This window comes from Lactuca sativa, chromosome 5 (assembly GCF_002870075.4).
Source record: "Lactuca sativa cultivar Salinas chromosome 5, Lsat_Salinas_v11, whole genome shotgun sequence".
Lineage (NCBI taxonomy): Eukaryota > Viridiplantae > Streptophyta > Magnoliopsida > Asterales > Asteraceae > Lactuca > Lactuca sativa.
Window position 1 is genome coordinate 239,918,040 of NC_056627.2, and position 14,715 is coordinate 239,932,754.

The window sequence follows — 14,715 nt, forward strand, 5'->3', positions numbered from 1 at the left end:
TTAAATAGTTATTACTAATTGTATAAGATTAGTTAGATACTCATGCTCATAAGTTTAGGATGATACTATGTCTATAGATACTCTACCAAACTTTTAAAGTTAATATTATGCCTAATTGTTATACTGATTCGCACCGATAGAAAATATCATATCTAGCTGTAACGCTGGCCAGTTGCCAGGAAACATCGATACTCTAGTCATTATTATAGCCACCATTTGGATAAGCTTAGTACTTAGTGGTTACTCTGCCCAAATACTCGGCTACATAAATCACACTAATTTGATTTTATATATGTATAAGATCAATAATATATATAATAAGTAACTTGCATAAATACAACAAGGAATAAAAACATGACCGAGCAGGGGAGGCCCCCACAACAAGAGTTAGATGAGACATGATTCATCAACACGCTGAAAGACTTTTAGCTAGCCCCAACCTATAATCGTTAAATATTGTGTGAGCGGGGAATATATGTATATATCTATACGGTATTGACACTCCTACCTATGCTTGCTAGCTACAACCAGACGACAAGTCGAAGCAAGCATAACTTTCTAATCACATTTGCGACGTCCGATAAAGCGTCTTGGTTTTTTCGGGGAACACTCAACAATCATAGCTTGACTATAGTAACTTATCATAACATTGTTAAAGTAAAACTATATTAGAATACTACTAGGAAACAACTTAAGCAAGTAGTGATAGTACACACAAGCTTGAGGAAGTGAGTTTAGGAAACAAGATAAATAAAACTACCCCACGGCGTTTTATAATAATAAAAGCTGTGGACTCACCAACATTATGTTGACCTTTCAAAACTCACATGTATTCTCAGGAGAATCAACCTGGATGAAGAGGGAGGTAACCCCGATGACACAACATGAAGTCTATGTGTTTTACTATTGTACTTTGCTTTTGTGACCTATCTGTACCTCGAACATCTTTGTAATGTATTTTATTTAATGAATAAAAAGTGATGTTGTTTAATATATAAATGTATTATTCAATATATGTTTGTGGCCTGAAATCCAACATTCCAACGTCGCACAGCCCGACGTTTCCACTGTCGGCCGGGGGTATGACACACACCTTAAACTTGCTATAGTAAACAAGTTACTTCAATCCTTTCGTTAAAGAGTTGGGAAAGCTAACACCAAAAGGATGATGCCTCTAATGGCTCACACCTAAACTCTAAAACTAGAAGACTCTTGAAGAGAGAGGAAGAGAGGTATAAATTTCGTTCATATGCTCCTTGGAAAGGATAACCACGAGTTTAAGGTCTGAAGGGGTCAGTGGCGGAGCCAAGATCAAAGTAAAGGGGTATCCCAATTTTTTTAGGGTAACCCAATTTTTTTCCTGGGGTACTTGGGTTTCCCCGGTCCGGTTTCGGTTTTAAACCCAAATCTTAATCAAATCCTTAGGTAATCTCAAGTCTTGTTATATAAACATGAAGTTGAAGTATATTTTGATACTTGAATCGATGTGGGACTCAAAGTAGATATCAAATAAAGCATGACGATAACAAGTTTATATAATAGAAAAAAATGGTTGAGTTTACATGTGCTTAGCGATGTAGGATAGAATAGCTGGGAAAATAAAACAAAAGTAAACAAAGAATATGTAAGAAACGAGAATTGATCTTGAGACCTTTGCTTCAATAAGCCAACGCCTTAACCACCAGATTAACTATTTGTTTGTGTTTATAAGTGGAGGGATGAGTATATATACACTATACCAATTTTTTAGGGATACGTAAACAAAAATTACATTACCGAAAAAAATTAGAGGGGTATCCCGGGCTACCCCAGGATCCCCTTGGATCCGCCCCTGCAAGGGGTCATATTTATAGCTAGGTAACCTAGGGACAAAGCAACATTGGAATAATAAATAATAAATTTAGTTTGAATTCAAATCCTTTCCATATTATCATGCAGGAGTGTAACATCCCAAAAAAATTGCAACATATTTAAACTTTTAAAAATAACCCATAGTCATAAAATGTTTACAAACTCAATGTTTCCAAATTGTTTATCCATATCAGAGTATTCCCAAAATCATAAAGCCATAAATAGAGGATGTGTATGGTCACGCATTCGCCTTCCCGCGATCATCAAAAATACCTGAAACAACAACTAAAAACCGTAAGTCAAAGTTTAGTGAGTTTCCCCCAAAGTACCACCACATACCACATATCAAACAACAATATGCATAACCGGGCCTTCAACCTGACTGGACCACCTCGCAGGGCCTACAGCCTATCTGGACCACTCCCGAGCATTCGACATGGTTGGACCGCCTCGCAGGGCCTACAACATATCCAGACCGCTCGTCGGGCCTTCGGCTTGACTGAACCGCTTTGTAGGGCCTACAGTCTATCTGAACTGCCCTGGGTATCTTGGCCTTCAGCACAAAACAGGACTGCCTCAACCTAAAAAACCACAACATGTCGACATACGCATATCAGATAAACATATAACCAGACATCAGACAAATGGCAGATTCACAGATCTATCGCATGCTAACATCCTATATACCAAGATACCGATCTAACAAATCTCTACAACATAACAATATACTATCATGTAACAGGATATACAATCCATTAGGCCGACCTTGGTGCCTTCGACCCGTAAGTGCAATGAGGAACACTCACATGAAGCATCAATCACATGATAAAACTATTAAAGTGGATAAGATGTGTTTCCAGCTCTATGAACACCTACAAGCATGATAATAATTCTTACTTAGATTGCGCATCAACTATTACTTATTAATACTTCTTACTATACCCCTTTTTTTCTATAGCAATTGGTTCTGGAACCGATTTATCAATATTATATCTATTCTTTATGTAAAAATAGAAACTTATATATCGCACTTGATTGGCATTTTTACTATTTTTACTAGCCTACCATCTATTAAATTTGGATAACATCACATGAGCTGATAATACATGTTAAATTGTATAAGGTCCTTTATTTAATTTATCAATGCATCAAGCCACTATTTTGAAGTCCAAAACATTAGACACAACAACCCAATGAAATTGATAAATGGATAGACCTAACTAAATGAACTGGACGATAAAAAGATCAAAAGACATATACATATAAAGGTTCATCGCATTATTCTCTAATTCTCTTCCCAATCAAATTTAGAAGAACATGAAATAGCCAATTAAAGTCGACCCTACATACCTCCCATCGATTAGCTTCACCAGAAAAAGCCGAGCATGCGAACCTATAAATCTCAGTTGCCGCCGAAGATCTCCTCACCAGAGATCACTAGCTTGCCGGACTTATAACTAGTCTCTTTTTCTAGAAATCTGATAGAAACATATATCCGAAAAAGCATGTGTAGACCTATTAGTCCTCAACCCAGAAGATGAACTAGAATCAGGCAACCTTGTTGGAGATCTAACACATCGTCGGAGGTATCTTGACTATCGGAATCACGAGTCACTCCTTCGGGTTTGTGACAGAAGCATTGTCGGGATTAAAGCTTGGTTGGAAGCAAAGTTTGGCCGGTGAAGAATCTGGCAATGGCAACTTATTCTACTCCAGTTCTTCTTCCTTTATGAACCTACTTCAACTCTCGATTTTGCTAATGTCGTTTAAGAACACACACACCCTTCTCTAGCTAGGGTTTGATCCTTAAATAACATCAGTGAAGGTTCAACAACCCAAAACGGGATGAAAACCCTCTCCCACCCGCTATTTCGTTTATAGGGGAACAAGTTGTCAAATTATTATTTATCCAATTTTGAAAATATTAAATGGAAAACATGGTGTTACAGTGAGGCTTTTAGAAACTCTAGAAGATCTCCCAGAATTGTCCAACCTTGGATGGTTCTAGAATTGTCTCTTTTGTTGAACTACTAAACAATTACAATTCACCCCTTGCACCTTTAATTAATTCCAGTTAATTCCAAATTAATTTCAGATTAATTCTGATTGATAATTAATTAATTCTAACTGATGTCATATTAATTTACTAATCATATAAATTAACAAATTAATTGTTTAACAATTTCTCTCATATTAATTTATCAATCACATAATAAATTAATAAACAAACAATCTATTTCCAATTAATATATTAATCATATTATATATTAACAAACCATTTCCTCATAGTTTCTCATTATTTTATTAATTATATAATAATCTAATAAATCATCATCTCTCTCTACAAAGTCATTCTAATTAAGTTTTAGTTATCAGGGCAACCTAAAAAGGACTTTGCTTCAAATTAAAAGAGTATACCAATTTAGTTATGAGCTCAGACACCTTAATCCAACACAATGTTGACACGCTTCTCAAAATAATTCATTATATCTTGGAATATAAATGTTATGATACAAACACAAGACAATGTTGGAGAGCCTACTAACACAACAAGATAGTGACATTATTAATAAATACATATGCATATTAGGTTATACGCAAGGGAAAATCCAAAATCTTTAACTAAAAAATATAAGTATAAAGGATAGTTTGTTATTCATTAATACATGATGGTTTAATTAGAAATTAAAATAGAGTGACTAGATTTGAAATTAGGGAAATGTTTAAATTATAGGATAGTTGTATTAAGATAATTATATGAATTGGATAATTAACTTAATTTAAACCCTACCCGTATAGGATGTATATATCTTGGGATTGGACAAGTATAAAAGACATACAAATCACTTGAGAGAATATGATAACCTTGAAAACTCTCTCTCTCTCTCTCTCTCTCTCTCACACACACACACACACACTCTCTCTCTCTCTCTCTCCTTCCTTCTCTCTCCTCCATGTCCTCTCTTGTTCGTCCAAGGACACAAATCCTATCAAGGGTTTAAAATAGTTTGTTCTTTAAGCAACAAAGGTTTGATCTCTTGATTGGATTATTGTGAAGGGATGCGACCACAATGAAAGGGATTCTGGTTTGGATCGTTTGTTTTCTCCTTGATCATCGCAAACGGGAAATATAGAAACCCTTCTTGAAGTTTTGTGTTGTTACATGGGTTCAGTGAGCACATATACAATGAATCATGATAGTTGATTTATATTGCTTTATTTCTCTTTGATTAATTCTTCGGAAAGCATCATGATCCAATAGTGTTATCATAGTCTTGTGAATAGTGTTATCATAGTCTTGTGTTCATGATTTCTTGCACAACAAGCAATAATTTTTTGTTTGAACTTGATGAGGTATGGTCTTGTACACACAAAAAGAGAAATTATGTATATGATATATACACATCGATTTCATTTTTTAATCAAAAAATGATTCCTCTTAATTCGATTTGTTTGAATTATGTGTATTATGTTTCTTAGATGTTTTGATTCATGTGTATATGTTGTTTGGGTGGTTTTGGTATGAAAACCATATCAATACTTATATAGAATGTGTTTATATGTTTATGTTGTTAGTTTTTTTTTTAAATAAAAGAATATAAACAAAGATGAAATTATTTAAATGTCATATTATATGGTATTGTTAGAAAAAGTGTTATTACTGATGTTGGTGTTGATGCAACAAATCTGATACTTTTTGTGACAGTCGATGTTCTTAAACTATGACGATTAATTATCAAGCCAACCTTTGAAAAACCCATTTGATGATAATCAATAGAATTCTTAAGTATTTAAAAATAATAAAATACATGTTCTTGATCTATGATAGTGAAGAAGATCCTAAAGTAAAAGGTTACACTAACACACGCTTCCAAAATGATAGAAACGATTCTTGTTCGTAGTTAGGATTCATGTTCTTACTAAATAGAGGAGTAGTGAGTTTGAAGAGTTCCAAACAAGCTACCATAGATGTTTCAACAATGGAGACTGGGTATATTACAACTACTAAAGGTTAAGATGGGGCTATGTGGATGAACAAGTTCATAAAAAAAAATTAGTGTTGTTCCCAACATCGAATGCATAGAGATCTAATATGACAATGAAAAGAACCTAAGTCACATAAATGCACATAAAATATATTCATGAAATATTTTTATACTATGTGTATACTCGCGCGTTGCGCAAGATTAGTATAACATGATAAGATTGACGATTTGAATTTCAAAAGAGACTTACATGGAAAATATTGAGGGTGAACATGTTAACCGAAAACCACACCAAAACCGAATCAACCAATATAATTGAACCATTAATCGAACCATTACTAAAAGATTGTGTGATTTCTAATACTGATTAACCGAATACATATGATTCCCTTATGGTTTTCATCAAAAACCAAATCACTACAAAATGAACTGAATCAATCCAGCAATATTAACCAAACTAATATATATATATATATATATATATATATATATATATATATATATATATATATATATATATATATATATATATATATATATATATGTAATTATATTGGAAACTGAGAATTTGAAGAGTAATCATGTCAGTTATAAAGTACTTAATTTTGAATTAGATTTAGTTATACAATTTGGTATTAGTTAATCACCATTAACTTACCACTTTTAATTTTAGCAACCTAATTTCTAATTTTTCACTTTTTATAGAAATGATTTTTTGTTGCTCACATTTTATAGTAATGTAATTTTTATCGCAATGATTTTTTTTGTTTCTCACATTTTTTAGTAATGTATTTTTATTTCCATATCATTTTGAACCATTATCGTTAACCGATATTAATCGATGACCGAACACCATTAACCAAGGTTCTAAAAAGCTCGTCGTGGCTCCGCCATGGCGCGCCATGACTCCAAGGCTTATATATGCCGTCAAGCTTTACCAAAACGCCATCTTGACTCATATATGTGTATAGAAATAAATAATAGTTGAAAAAAACATATAAAATTATAAATTATATACAAAATTGCCGCCTTAAGTCACGTCTTACAAACGACATGGCTCGCCAAGGCTCGGAAAAGCTTGAGACTTGACATTTCCGCCAAGTCATGTCTTACGTTATATAGAACCTTGACATTAACTGACTAAAATGTTAACCGATTCACATTGGTTACCAAAATTCATTAACTGATTGCAATGATTATGGTTTGGTTTTAGCCTATAACCGAACGAAACTGACTCATACACACCCCTAGAAAATATAGCATATACATGAATTTTAATTAATTATTTTTTGAAGCAACATATATAATATGATCGATAACCTGTATACAATATAATTTACATTGATTCAAACACAACATACAACAATTGTATTAAAAGAATACTATAACCAAAAAAATATATAAAAAAAAAAATTAACATATAGCAAACATATAAATTAAAAGCTCTACCATAATAAAATAATTCAAAAAACGGTCAAAATACTTCGAACCAACACAAAGATATTTAAACTTGTTTTCTTTTTCAATTGTATGTGATTTATATGGTTGTCTACATAAAATATTGACCTTTTATAGTAATATTTTCATTAAATGCATATTAAACATAATATATATGTTATAAATTTTTTGAGTGTTTAAGTCATTATTAAGAAGAATTTTTAGTGGTATTAATTAAAATAGGGGTTTCAAATGAATATTACACTAAGATGTTATAAAATATTATAATTATTTTAAACTAGTTTATAACCTGTGGGAACCACGATTACAAAATAAATTAAATTTTCATAGTAAATTACTTTAAATAAATCATTAATTATGAGATATACCAAAATTTTAAAGTTATTATAACTTTAAATTTAACATATAATTAGAAAAAGTAAATTTGAATTTTAAAGTGTTTGTCTAATATATCTATTTGACATGTAGCATGATATTAATAAAGAGTTGTATTAGAGTGACACATGTCAAATGGAGATTAAAAACTATTCATTTATTAGAATAGGGAGATACACCATATATGAACCTAGCTCTCTCTCTCTCTCTCTCTATATATATATATATATATATATATATATATATATATATATATATATATATATATATATATATATATATATATTAAAACCAAATCATTATAATAGCATTTACTTATGGTCAATCAATTTAGATAGATGTATTTTAGGATCATATCATCTTAGTGGTATCTATTCATATGTTGTGTGTGAATTTAGTTAGTTAAATGTAGTTTTTTATTTGATACATTTTTTAACTATTGACATTGTTAATTGGAAAACCATTTATTTAAACATTTTTTTTATTTCGTTTATGATTAATTTCAAACATTAATCGTTTTTCCAATGTATCATAATCTATTTTTTTTAATTTATGTTGTTTAAACTATTATTGTTATCATGTTGTTTCAAGAAAATAGTTATAACAAATTTTATTTACTTATCATAGAAAAAAACAATATTTGTTAATAAAATGTGAATTATAAACAGCTATTGGTGTTTAATTGTTAAGGAAATTGAGCATTTGGTTGAAAATACTTCATATACTACAATTGGGTGGAATTTTAATTTATTTATAAATAAAGTTATTAATATTGCTAATTATTTTAAATCTTAATTGTGTTCATTTGTGTCGTACACCAATGAGAAAAAATAGAAAGGACAATCGCATTCCAATATTACAAAAAGGTAAACGTTTTAGAATTTCTTCTACATAAGTGGAACAAAGATAAAACTTGTGTAGCAAGACTTTTTCAAAAGAATTGATTTTCCCATCCAGAAAGGGTTAGCGGTGCAACTTGTTGCCCGTTTGCCTTCAATCGATATCTATTAAACTATATTTTTATAATTAATTAAATATTGTTTAGTAAAAGATAAAGGTACCTAAATAAAACAAATATAATTTTTTTACTCTATCATAACATAAACCATAGGGTTAAATGTCCATCTATGTTTAACGTGGATATGATGCATACAACAAAAAACACCAACAATCAAAGTATCGATCATTCTCATATTTTTCTTCCTGTAAACACCATAAACGCAAAGTAAAATACGAACTGAAATACAATTACAAATATAAAGTATAATTACAACCACCCATAAATAAAAAACTAAAATATAATTACAAACATAAAGTTACCACACAACCACCACATTGCACAATAATCTTCATATAACATAAACAAAAGGATATTAACATATAAAAAGAATATTATGAACCAAATCATAATATTAGACATCCACTACAATTAAATATACAATATCCGACCACCATTTTTTTTAAATCCATAACACAACAAATCATATTTTCCCCTTTCTATATAAAAACACAATGTAATCAACATTCTTCTTACATGAGTGATTGGAGAAGTATGGTGCAATGTTGTTAAAACTGTAAGTTGATGACATTATAAACTAAGAAAATGCAAAAGAATTTCACTCAAAGTGAGATTTTTAGGAAACCAAGAACTAAAGAGAGAAACAAAGATTCATAAATCACATGTAACAACTTATATAACATGTTTGATGTATAGACAATTAATAATCATTACTAAAATGCATTTGAAAAGTCAGTGGAGAATATGAAAAAACATGGGAGTTTCAAATCAATATGGTGCTTGGAAATTTGTCTCTTTTATAAGTTTTGAGAATATGAAAGGACAAAGGAGTTTCAAATTAATGTGATGCTTAGAAAAATGCTAGCTTTATAAGATATATATATATATATATATATATATATATATATATATATATATATATATATATATATAGATATATAGATATAGATTAGGAAGGTTCGCGAAGATAGAGACATTATAGTTAGTCGCATCAAAAGGGAATATGACTTATCTTTTTACTAAGATACTATCATAAACAAAGCATGATGATCACATTAGATCTGAAGGCAGTAGACTTTCAAATGAATTGGTTTGAATGATTTTATTTTAATTGATTTGATGTTGAGTAAATAAAATAATATGAAATTTTAATGATGTAATCGTTATTATAATGTGATCTTAATATATGTTAGGAGAAATTATTCTCATTAGTTAAATATTAGGTTTAATTTGCATGTTTATCTTACTTCTCTTAATAATGGTTTGTTTAGAATCTACACAGTAGGTCATTCTTCATGGAAGTGAGTAGTGAATTGAGAATAATATGAGATGTTAGTTGATTATCCATGGAGATGGATATACCATTGAGATGCATGCACTCACATGTACTTGATAAAGATTAAGTATTGGAGAAACCCTCACTTAGAGATCATTTCATGGAATATGTCATAAGTAATTATAATATGCTAATAACTTATGTCCTATATATATATATATATATATATATATATATATATATATATATATATATATATATGTTTAACATGGATATGATGCATCTATGTTTAACGTGGATATGATGCATACAACAAAAAACACCAACAATCAAAGTATCGATCATTCTCATATTTTTCTTCCTGTAAACACCATAAACGCAAAGTAAAATACGAACTAAAATACAATTACAAATATAAAGTATAATTACAACCACCCATAAATAAAAAACTAAAATATGATGCATACAACAAAAAACTCCCATGTTTTTTCATATAAAAAACATGATGCATAAATAAAAAACTCCCATAGGGTTAAATGTCTATCATAACATAAACTATAGGGTTAAATGTCCATCTATGTTTAACGTGGATATGATGCATACAACAAAAAACACCAACAATCAAAGTATCGATCATTCTCATATTTTTCTTCCTGTAAACACCATAAACGCAAAGTAAAATACGAACTAAAATACAATTACAAATATAAAGTATAATTACAACCACCCATAAATAAAAAACTAAAATATAATTACAAACATAAAGTTACCACACAACCACCACATTGCACAATAATCTTCATATAACATAAACAAAAGGATATTAACATATAAAAAGAATATTATGAACCAAATCATAATATTAGACATCCACTACAATTAAATATACAATATCCGACCACCATTTTTTTTAAATTCATAACACAACAAATCATATTTTGCCCTTTCTATATAAAAACACAATGTAATCAACATTCTTCTTACATGAGTGATTGGAGAAGTATGGTGCAATGTTGTTAAAACTCTAATGCTTCAAGTTGATGACATTATAAACTAAGAAAATGCAAAAGAATTTCACTCAAAGTGAGATGTTTAGGAAACCAAGAACTAAAGAGAGAAACAAAGATTCATAAATCACATGTAACAACTTATATAACATGTTTGATGTATAGACAATTAATAATCATTACTAAAATGCATTTGAAAAGTCAGTGGAGAATATGAAAAAGCATGGGAGTTTCAAATCAATATGGTGCTTGGAAATTTGTCTCTTTTATAAGTTTTGAGAATATGAAAGGACAAAGGAGTTTCAAATCAATGTGATGCTTAGGAAAATGCTAGCTTTATAAGATATATATATATATATATATATATATATATATATATATATATATATAGATATAGATATAGATATAGATATATAGATATAGATTAGGAAGGTTCGCGAAGATAGAGACATTATAGTTAGTCGCATCAAAAGGGAATATGACTTATCTTTTTACTAAGATACTATCATAAACAAAGCATGATGATCACATTAGATCTGAAGGCAGTAGACTTTCAAATGAATTGGTTTGAATGATTTTATTTTAATTGATTTGATGTTGAGTAAATAAAATAATATGAAATTTTAATGATGTAATCGTTATTATAATGCGATCTTAATATATGTTAGGAGAAATTATTCTCATTTGTTAAATATTAGGTTTAATTTGCATGTTTATCTTACTTCTCTTAATAATGGTTTGTTTAGAATCTACACAGTAGGTCATTCTTCATGGAAGTGAGTAGTGAATTGAGAATAATATGAGATGTTAGTTGATTATCCATGGAGATGGATATACCATTGAGATGCATGCACTCACATGTACTTGATAAAGATTAAGTATTGGAGAAACCCTCACTTAGAGATCATTTCATGGAATATGTCATAAGTAATTATAATATGCTAATAACTTATGTCCTATATATATATATATATATATATATATATATATATATATATATATATATATATATATATGATTCTTGACTTACAATCTGTTATACTTTAGTATACTACAAGATTATCGTAATTAGCATCCATATATGGAATGGTCAAGTGTGACATGATGTGGGGGTGGGGTCTATGTAGTCAATGTTGATTTGTTCCTTATGAACTATGATATAAGTGATATCATTCCTCGATGATTCGAAACCGACAATACAAGTATGGTAATACTTAGACTAGATTGGCATTCAATCAATATGCAATCTACCTTCGCCATGAATCCTTATGGAGAAACAAAATGTTAAGTGTGTAAGATTGATAAAATTATATATCATATGTTCCTATATATATATATATATATATATATATATATATATATATATATATATATATATATATATAGAGAGAGAGAGAGAGAGAGAGAGAAAATATAGGAATATTTGAGTACTTGCCTTAAGGACCGGATCATACCTTAGGAATCTGATCTTTGTCTTGGATGACATAACATATGTAGTTTTGGGAATACAACTATACACGTGTTGTGACATGTACATGTGGTAATATATTAGAAATATGCCTAATAACACGACAAGTAGGTGACAATACCAATTAATGCATAAGCCCAGTAGGTTACATACAAATGTACATTCCAACAACTTAGAAACAAGAAATATAATTATAGAGGGATATTTTGTTATTCATCAATACATGATAACTTAACTAGAAACTAAAATAGATGGGATTGTTTTATAATTGGGAAATGGATTAAACTATAGGATAATTATATTAATATAATTATCTTAATTGGATACTTACCTTAATTTATATCTAGCATAAATAACAAGTAAATATCTAGGGATTAGACATGTATAAAAGGCATCTAAATATCTTGATAGAATACGACAATCTTGAAAACTGTTACTCTCTCATGCTTTCATATCTTTCTCTCTCCCACTCTCTTTACTTCCCTTTCTTGTTCGACAGAGAAACAAACCCTTGTAAGGGTATCAACTTGTTTTTTTTCCTGAAACGAATGTTTGATCTCTTGTATGGCTAGTTGATTGAATTATCACTTTAGTGTGCAACTACGATAAATAGATTCTATTTTGGATCTTTTTTTTCTTTTTAATCATCACAACAGATAATAAACCATTTTTACTGCTTAAATTCGATATATATATATATATATATATATATATATATATATATATAGAAAGAGAGAGAGAGAGAGAGAGAGAGAGAGAGAGAGAGAGAGAGAACAAAGGGATATTTGAGCACTTACCTTAAGAACTGGATCATACCTTATGGATCTGATCTTTGTCTTGGACGACATAACATATGTAGTTTGGGGAATACCACTATATACTTGTTGTGGCATGTACAAGTGGTAATATATTAGAAATGTTCCTACTAACACGACAAGTTAGTGACAATACCAATTAATACATAAGCCCAATAGGTTACACATAAATGTACATTCCAACTACTTAGAAACACGAAATATAATTATATAGGGATATTTTGTTATTCATTAATACATGATAGCTTAACCGGAAACTAAAATAGACTGAATTGTTTTATAATTGGGAAAAGGATTAAACTATAGGATAATTATATTAATATAATTATCTTAATTGGATACATACCTTAATTTAAACCTAGCACAAATAACAAGTAAATATATAAGGATTAGACATGTATAAAAGACATCTAAATCTCTTGATAGAATACGATAATCTTGAAAATTGTTACTCTCTCTTCTTTCATCTTTTTCTCTCTCCCACTCTCTTTACTTTCCTTTCTTGTCGACTAAGAAGACAACCCCTTACAAGGGTATCAACTTGTTTTTTTCCTGAAACGAATGTTTGATCTCTTGTATGGCTGATTGATTGAATTGTCACTTTAGCGTGCAACTACGATAAATAGATTCTACTTTGGATTTTTTTTTCTTATTGATCATCACAAAAGATAATAAACCATTTTTAATGCTTAAATTCTATTAAAACATATCAAATGGATGTATGATGATGGTTGATTTGTATTGTTTCCATTACTCTTTGATTGTTGTTTTGAAAGCCATCATGATCCAACAGACAATGTGGTTCCAAACATACTATTTTAAATGTTATTTAAAATAACTAAGTAAGATTGATAAATGCTATGCCATTCTATAATGTCAAATGCCATAATAACCATTATATAGGAACATTCACAACATGTGAACTGATTAACAAAAAATACAATTTGGATGACATGTTTGTATGAAAATCTTGGTTATAAAGATTTTGATGTTACATAATATATATTAGCTTTCATAAAATTCTATTTTATGTTCAAAGATAACTTTCACAGAGTACACATGCAATTACAAACTTTCATGTCATTTTCATCTATTAGTGTACTTTGTGTATGTGACTTATACTTAATGTTGATCTTGTTTATTTTGATGATAACAATCATGAAAATTGAACATTGTTGTTTTATGAATAATTTTACTTCAGTGTGAAGGAATTTAGTAACACTTATCTATGATGAAAACCCAACAAATCCATGCTTCAATTCTATATCGAATATTTTATTTTTCATGTACTTGTGTAGCGACTTTGTTGGATCAGTGACCATAGGAATTGACAATGAAGATTTCTATTTCAATATCAATATAAAGATTTGTCTGAGTTTGAAGACTGATTGAGGAAGCATGTCAACACATCTATGCATGCTACATATACTTCAAGTGAAGAAATATTATGAGGCGATGAAT